The following is an 8,890-nucleotide window of genomic DNA, read 5'->3' as shown; positions in this document are numbered from 1 at the left end:
ACAAACCGGCAGATAGCTCGACTAATCTTAGCGGCAGCGGGTTCCACCCAAACCCAAGGATATCCCGTTTCTTTTGAGTTAATTTTCGACCCTACACCAACCCGCATGCACGATGTGCGTGTTGCTTGCAGAGAGCTGCCTTTGATCTCCATGTATATACATGCAAAATCCTCCTGTGTTGCTACTATGCCCGCTTAGTTTCTGGAAAATGGTGTACACCCAGCAGGCAAGCTACTTTGCTCGGCGCTCAAAGCTGAGGACAACACTATCTTTGTGCTACACTATCTTCGTGAACAAATGGCACTGGCGACCAAAGCCGGCCACCGCATTTGCGCTCAGGGCATACATCTCCGTAGGTTGCATAGCCTTCTTTAGAATCATCTACCATGGAAGGGCTGGGCGAGCTTGGAGGCTTCGCTCACTTAAAAAGGCAGTCTAGGCTCTACCTGGTCAAAGAGCACCTCCTACTGTAGCAGTACAGGACAGTCCACGTCTCGAGAAATTGGGAAGGGCTATACGACCTCAGGGTTTGTTCAGAGACGTCATCAAGCAACGACATCTACCTCCATATGCCTCAGTCAGCCGTTTCCGGATTCAAAATTAGCTGTACGGCCTTGGATGTAATGTCTTAGATTATGAGCTGCTAGACCCTGTCGGTCAGGCCTTCGGATGCTTGGCAACACTACGACATGAATGACACTTTCTGCCAAACTTCCCAGTCCACCCACACATCTTTGCCGTGTGATGTTCTCTCCGATAGTTTTTGTGACTGCTTCACTTGAGCAGCGGTGGCCGCCGGCATCGACCTACTGTTATAATGTGGTGTATCTTGGGACAACTTAATGCATAATTTACAGTGAGGACACCTTAGGAATGGCAGCAGATGTCACAGTGCGTCTACCAGCACTTGGTGCATGTATCAAGGATGAAGTACTATCTCCTTCAGTGTGGAAAATACTCAGAACACAGACAGAAATCTCATGACCAGGCAGCCCATGTCTCGCAGCTGATGTTGTCCTCTTCAGATGTTCCGAAGCACACAGTACTGCCGTGATCAGATGTGGATCCAAGTATATCAGGTACCTCGCTGTGTGTCTAGCGTGTGCAGAGTCTACAACAGCTAATGCTACAGGTTATACACGGCAAAGTACGAAGAACGATTCCGCCTTGCAAAGTAGCCTCAGCCTCTGCATGCAAGGTTCAACGGCGCTCAACTGTCATTTACAACAGCTCAGAGCTTCAACTCAGAACCGCGCTCTATTGGTACGCCCCACGCCTCCCCGGAGCCCTACATGATCGTACTTAAAGGGCGTCCCCTGAACACCATTACACCAGTTTCCCAACACAAGTAGCCTACCAGGTTCCGTCTATGCGCAACCGAATCTACTGCCTTCATTTTGGCAGATTCATTAGGCTCGGTGGCCAGTCAATGTCTGGGTTTACGGCTATTGTATGAGGCGCATCACCCACACAAATATTCGAGCCACTCCCAAAGGAGTGCTTACGTTTGACACAAGAATCCGGGTTGTAGAGGTGTTAGCTAGTAAGTATCCGTATTTGTAAAGTATTGGACTTCGCGCGAATCTTCGAACCAGAAAGTCTTTTGCTCAGATAATCAATGTAGCATTACTAAGAAGGTTGGCAACATTTCTTTTTCGCTGTGTATACACGTTGACGTGTACATGGTGCACGATGGAGGCTTCAGCATCCAAGTAGCCTATCAGGGGGCCCGTGCCCAATAAAGTATGTATGTGAGGTGTGTGAGGTGAGCGACATATGGACCATAGTAAAAGTAACAGCGTATATTGCACACGTTGACACAAAAAAGCATAAGGCGAGGATCGCCATGACGAGACTTCAATCCATTTCTGATGCAAGCAAACATCGTCCTGAAGCTCCTGAAGACACCTAATGGGTGGTTTGGTTTGCAAAAATGTAGCTTGATGAGAATGCATTCTAGAGAGATGGTGCTTATGGTGAGCTCAAGTCAATTGCTACAAGCAGATGGCCCACAAAGGCAACCCACTTCGGATTTGCTCGGCACTCTTTTAATACTCTGAAGTCTGTTCCGATTTCTTAAGAAGCTATGCAACAAGCGTGCACGAGGAAAGCACCATCCTCTACATACCATTGTGACCTCATGCAACATGCAGAGGCGGGTAACACGTAGCTTTAAGCACTCGCGTGTGTCGCGTGGCCATCTTCCGTCAAGTCATGAAAAAAGGTCATAGTGCGCAGCTATATAACCGAGGTACTCTCCGCTCAGGCATCGTCTTTGTAATCGAATGGTTGCATTTGCATCTTCCCCTTGTGCACGCCGCATGCAATTGGAAGTCGGAAATAATCTTTACTGTCTGCGTGTGCCGCAGCCGTTTGCCCGCCTTGACCATTATGGCTTAAAGGAAAGCACGGCAGGCAGTTGAAATGCTGAGCAACACGTCAGACGCATGCCTTCTTAGCAGAACCGTAGACACAGGGTGCCACCATTATGCTTGACGCAGCCACCAATTTAAGTACAGCGCTCACCTCGCGTGCGGCAAATTTACGCTCTCAAGCGTGTTTTCACCTGTGAGCATGGTAACCAGATTGGCACTCTGTCTTCAGTCGCAGCCACGTGGCTGCATAGCTTGGGGCAACTCAATTGGCGCAAGCCATGCACTAGCCTGGGAAACGTGCTGCGACTGTACATTTTTGGTTTGTCAAGTTTTGTGTCAATGAAAACTGCCCTCAGCTCCAGTCTGTGTATATCCTTTTTGGGCCACAAGCGGCTCCATCAGCTTTGTCAAGCTCACAAATGCGGATGAATGGCCATGTGCTGGCAAGTCCATCGATTCCACTTTAGCATGCGGAGCTTGGACCCAGGAAGCAGCACTATCCAGTGTGTTAAGCCAGCAAATGGGGATCACTTACCTGCGCTCACATATTCCTGAGCTACTGTATACTCCAGTGACCGAGACTGGAATCCGAAGGGGCGACTTTGCAAGCGTCGCCTGAAGGAAGAAGAAAGCAGTCCAGATACCCCGTCGTGCCCTTATATTTGTGAAGAAAAACATGGATGAGCGCCATTGCAGAGTACGCCCGCTACGCGCTCGTGAAACTTTGTCCTTATCGCGAAACACAGGCGAGAGGAAAGTTCGGCACTGGCCCTACAGCCCTCCTGTTGCCGAGCACAAGGGCACTCAAGTCCACAGAATCCAAGCAGCTCTTCGTTCGGTAGAATAGGCCACTCTAGGTTTGTGTCTGAATATCTCCTAGAGATTGCGCTTAGCAGCAAGTTCTGTATGGCAGGCTCCTCCAACAGCTGCCGTCTTGCGGGGTTCTGAAAACGTGTTTAGTATTTAGCTGCGCATGCCTAGAAACGAGCTGAGGCAAAGCTCGCAAGCGTAGAAGACAGCCAATAACGAGAGACGTGAGACACGACACGTGTCACGCTGAGAGAGCTGAAACCCTACCTACCAGACTGCTTTCTTCATCGAATCAATGTTCTTGCCTTCACGAGATTTGAGGGGTTATATTTCATTTCATGGATCTCTCAAGGGCTTTTCCTCTCTAGCCTCTGTAGCCCGTAGGTGCACTGCCTCAGAGGCTAAGACTCTGTAGGACTACAGCGCAGGGGAGTTGAGATGCCCTGGAATCCGCAAGAAGAGTAGCAGTATGTGTTAAGCTTGAGTGTCATTCCTATCTTGGCTCTTTGTGGATGGCAGAAGTACAACAAAGGCGCAGCCCTAGTATTGATATTGGCTCGAGCAATCTGGCGAGGGAGAATAGCAGGTTATACAGGCCCCCCTAGGAGCAAGCGTCGGGTGTTTCTAGCTGCTTTCTCGAGGTATCTGTGAGGCAAGTAGCTCTTATTGGGGTAACTGCATGGCGCGAAAACGGACTTGAGCGCTGCTGTAATTTGAATCGGAACAGCAGCTTTTATGGGCGGCTGTAGGCATCAAAGAGACGAAATGCGGCTAAAGTACTCCTAGTACGCATGGATTCTGGCATAGCTTCCTGCGCTATTGGCAGTAACAGGTTTTGGGGGCTCGCTGGAGGCCTAGTAAGTGTTTCATGTATCACAGCATCGACGGGCTGGACTCTGTGCAGCCGCAGAGTGACGCTGAGCATAGGGGCCACGCCGCCTATTGTTAGGCCGCATTTCCCTAAATTTCCTAATTTTGAGCTACTTTTGCTGCGCTGAGTGCTCCTTTCATGTCAAGAGCAAACCTACCCGTTGCTTTGGCTGCTGCTGCCGTGCCGCCGTCGGCGGTGGTTACTCTGGGGTAGGTGCTGGTCTACCTCCTAAACTTCCATGTCATTTCCCCTATTTTCTCTTATGCTTTATCTGCTTTTTGCACATCCTAAATTAACGCATGCCCTAAAACTGCATAGAAGAGGCCTTTTCTCCACGGCTTGTAGGGCCCTCGACTTCCGAGCCTCCCAGTTACAATAGCCCCCGTTGATTACATTGAAGGCGGCGGTTGAACTTCCTATTTCTTTGTTCTCTAGACGAGGTAGCTAAGAAAGGAGACAGTAAGGGGCGTCACGCCTGGAGGAAGCCGAGTGTAGGCGCGCCTCGCCATACTAAACTCCGCGCCTTAACGCCAGTTGGTGTAACAACAGTGCCCAGAGCAGCAGTCTAAGGTGACGCTGCAGCGGCGGCGAGTACACCATCAGCAACCAGCAGCCGAAGCAGCAGGACCAGAAGTGCGGCAGCCCTTTAGAGCTTTGTTCAGCACCAGGGTTCAACGAGCAGCAAGAGGGGAGAGCGGCGGCAGCATAACTTGCACCCAGGTTGTTTTGGCGAAGCGGCTTCGCAGTGGCGTCCGAGCCTTTCACTGACTGGAAGCCCACATGGGAGGTGGTTGGCAGTGACGAGCTGTGCAGTGAGTCTCCCTCGGACACTGTTCCTGAGGAGGTGGCTATTCAGCAGAGGGGAGAGAGAGGGCGTGACGAGAAGGCGAGCAAGTGCAGCGAGTTACAGAAACAGAGACAGCAGAGTGGCAGGGCGTTACAAGTCCGCTTAGTTGTGGTGGTGAATATATAATCTGCTTTGGATGGCTGTGATGACCAGCTGCTGCCTGCCACGTTCAGAGCCATAGAGAGTGACTGAGGCTTCCACCCCTATATCACGCTCTCGCAAACCCTATGCTCGTCTCTCGTTTGCCTCATTGGGGCTACTTGGCTGACAGACACTCCAGGAAGTGGCTGCTTGCCTTTGCGACAATGGCCTGGGGCCTCATCACCACCGCCCTTGGATTGGTTTCGGAATTCTGGCAGGTCAGAGAAACGGACAGATTACGCCCTCGCACGTTTTTGCATGCTGGACGCCCTCAGGCACTTACTGCATGCGCGGCCTGTTAGCTGCAACGCAGAATCGTGGCCCTACTTGGGCAGATTCGAATGCTTTGGGGCGGTGTGTGGCGGTGGAAATTGTTGCAAGCGGGGGTGAAAACACAGCGCAGAGGTAGTGCGGCTGCAGACGTTTGCGCTCTGTTTTGAGGGGTTAGGGGATAGGGTCCAAGGCGGGGTGGCGGAGACTCTGCATTAGCAATAGAGCTTGTGGTACGGGCCGTGTGTGTGTGCGTAGGTCGCCTTGCTACGCGCGTTGAACGGGGTCTTCCTGGGGAGTATAAGTCCTGTCCCCTAGACTGTTTTGGCAGACACCTCTCGGCGTCGTAGCCTCGAATTCTTTGTTTTGGTGCAACTCTGTACCAGCATGGGCCGACGTGTGGGTGGCGTTGTTACCACTACCTTCGCCCATATTGAAAATAAAGCGCTCAAGGTGAGCTGGGCTGGCAAGGCCTCGCTCGCCTTTTTTCGGCGTCAGCAAGCGTCCTGCGATGCCTTTCTTCCAGGCACATGGTCGGAGGCGCTGAAGGACGGTCTTACACAGACACAAGCACACATACACACAAGCACACATACAAACACACATACAAACACACATACACATTCTTGGAGCGCAAAATGTATTAAATGGAGCGGGGGAGGCGTACTGCTATGCTGTGGAGGGCGCGCGCGAGGATGCCAAATGCTTTAAATGGGAAAGTCGAAGGTTCACGTTTGTCATACGTATGCACCTCCCGCTCGACAGGGGCTGTGCTTTTGCATGTGGGGTTGGTATGTTGTAGCTTCGTGTCGGGGGTAGGGTAGGGCCATATTTTGGGCTTTGTAAGTCCCTGAGCGCCTTTTGAGGGGCTATTTGGGCAGTGGTGTTGCCGCTTCCTCATCATTATGCCGTCGGTCCAGCTGCCAGTTGCTTCTTTTAATTGACTGCAGGGCTGGCAAGCCTGGTTCATTTGCATGGAAGCTCTAAGCGCGTTTTGAGGTGTCGTCATCGCCTTCGTCTTGGAGGAGACTCGCCTGAGGCGGCTGCTGCGGCCCAAAGGAGACGAATCTGGCGGCACCAACTCTGACTCCCACATCTCAGACAACTGATCAACATTTCTCAAGGAAGTGTTCACTGAGTCGCTCGCCATGCTCAGTGTCCTTATCCTTCTTGTAGAGGCGTCTACCCTCTAGAATCCATCTGCACACATACAGACCCCAAACCTCGTACACACACACTTACACATACGTAAACACACTCATCCATACGCACCTATACCCAAACATACATGTACACAAACAGACCGAAACACACACATATATAAACATGAAAGCACAGACACAAAACACAAAAATACACGCATAGATAAACGCAAACACGAAAAACCAGACACACACACACACACACACACACACACACACGACGTCTTTCGCAGGGTCTTATCTAGAGCACCTTATTTGGGAGCCTGGCACCGGGGAGAGGGCTTAGTGTAGGCTTCCTGTGGAGGCCTCGCCTGGCGTATTGGGCCATGGGTGCTTCCTAAACTTTATTTCGAGGGGGCAAAGGCTGTGTATGCTGAGGTTCATATGGAAGCAGCGTCTCGTTTTGCGCGAGTGCTGCTGCGTGGATGATGGATAACGGGTAATGCTGTGGCCCGAGCCCAGGCAGCTTGCATACGCGCGTGAAAGCGTTTGTGTGTGTTGATGGAGGCCCTTGCTGCTACCGTGCGTATGGCATGCCCTGCGCAGGGTCTTGTGGGAACAATTTCCTGCTCAGCCTTTAGCTTTTACAAGATGTGTTTCCAATACTGCAACATGTCTGACCTCAAGGCAGCGTACATCATGGCGGCGCTTCTGATCGGCTCCGCTATCGAGGGGGTACTCGAAGGCCTTCTTGGCGACCGGCTTTTCCATTGGTCTCCTGGACATGGACGGTTTCTTGTTGGTAAGTTATGGGAAGCAGGAATCGCAAAATACGATTTCTTGAGGCTATGCCGATTCTCTAGGATGCCGCTATGCGTGTTGTCTCTAAGTGTGCTTGTAGGTTGCATGCATGCATGCATACTTGTAAACACTGCCGGCATGTGTGGGATGTACGATCTCTCATATATCCCTCTTTGGCTTTGCCTTTGATAGTACTGCCTTGCTGACGTAAGCCAGCCTCCTTCCAGATTATAGCCGTGTATAATTTCAAAGCTTTAAAGGGCTTCCTTGATGTGAGGTCCCTTTCTCTTTCTTGCTGTGCTTACTTTCCGCGTTTTCCTGCCGCCCCTCCTCCTTTCCCCTGTGGCATATGCACATCTTGCTTCCCCTCACTTCCCCTTTGCAGGTCAGTTCGCGGTGGTGGTTCGGGTTCCTGTGTTGGTGGTTGCGTACTTGGTGGTTCCCAAGGGAGAAACCGCTTGTGCGGTTTCCATGATCTTGGCGCTCATTATTGGCCTATCCTCGATGGCGGGCGTTGCCGTTAACCGACCGATTCCTGCAGATGTTGTCAGGCCGAACCACAAGGCAACCGTCTTCGCACTGGTAGGTCCTCCCGTTCGAATCTCGTGAATAGGGCCTTACTGTGGCTCTTAAGGTATTGCAGTCAAACAAGAGTGACTTTCTAAGTGCCGAAGGTTTCTCGCGCAAGCTAAACTCGCGGTTTGCAGCTCGGTAACCCCCTCCAAAAGCATCTTTCTTTACTAGGAAGGCCACGTGAAGCTATCATCGCGTATTTGCGCATTGCTCTGTGGCCTGCTTCGTCCCTGGCTGCAGACTGTCGCTGTTGAGGGCAGCCATCTTGGGTGCGCCTCTCGTGGGCTATTTGGCAGAGCATTCGTTCGGGTATGTGCAGACGACCCTATTAGTTTCGGAAATACCAGAACATTTCGCATGGGAAATGCCAACACCCTTGCCAACGCCCTCATCTGCCTCACCGTTATCCCCTGGTCTATCTCCTTCCTGCTTTACGGCTTGTTGCACCTCACTTACGGTCAGTGCATCCTGCACACAGATATACAGACACACACTTCTACGCACGCAGGCATATTTACACATAAAAACCATAAGACCCTCCGATATGTGTACTTCTATGTGTTTTTTCGTATTGTTCCTTGTGGACTTTGCTGACACTGTGTTTGTGTTCACCTTCTATGATGGGTATGTGTATATTCACGTGCGTAAATAGATGAACACATGTGTATATGTATATATATATATATACGTGCATACGTATACACATGTTATGTATATGCATATATATATATGTATACCTATCTGTGCATGCTTCTGCTATTAAGCTGCGATCAAGTGGCAATGAATGGCATGGTGGCCAAAGAGTACCACCCCGAGGAGCAGGACCATGACCGCGAGAGTGAAGACTGAGAGAGTAGCAGCTGCTTGACGAGCAGGGAAGAGATGTACCTCTTGCAGAAGCTGTTTTCTCAGGTTTCACAAATATAATGCTACCCGATAGTGGTGAAGACTCCCCTCTCGGATCGCCGCTCCCGCCGCGCGGTGCCTAGAGATCCTTAAGTCCTAGCGAATGAGCGATCGAGAACGCGACACAACGACCCTCGGCGCAAGACCGAATGCG

General features: G+C 51.1%; 1 pseudogene; it reads left to right on the top strand.

Moving 5' to 3' along the window:
• Positions 1–7,017: 7,017 nt before the first annotated feature.
• LOC34617916 lies at positions 7,018–8,424 on the top strand (annotated as a pseudogene).
• Positions 8,425–8,890: the final 466 nt, after the last annotated feature.

Source organism: Cyclospora cayetanensis, unplaced genomic scaffold (genome assembly GCF_002999335.1).
Source record: "Cyclospora cayetanensis isolate NF1_C8 unplaced genomic scaffold, CcayRef3 CcayRef3_contig_14, whole genome shotgun sequence".
Taxonomy (NCBI): Eukaryota; Apicomplexa; class Conoidasida; order Eucoccidiorida; family Eimeriidae; genus Cyclospora; species Cyclospora cayetanensis.
This window is presented reverse-complemented; position numbering and strand designations above follow the sequence as displayed.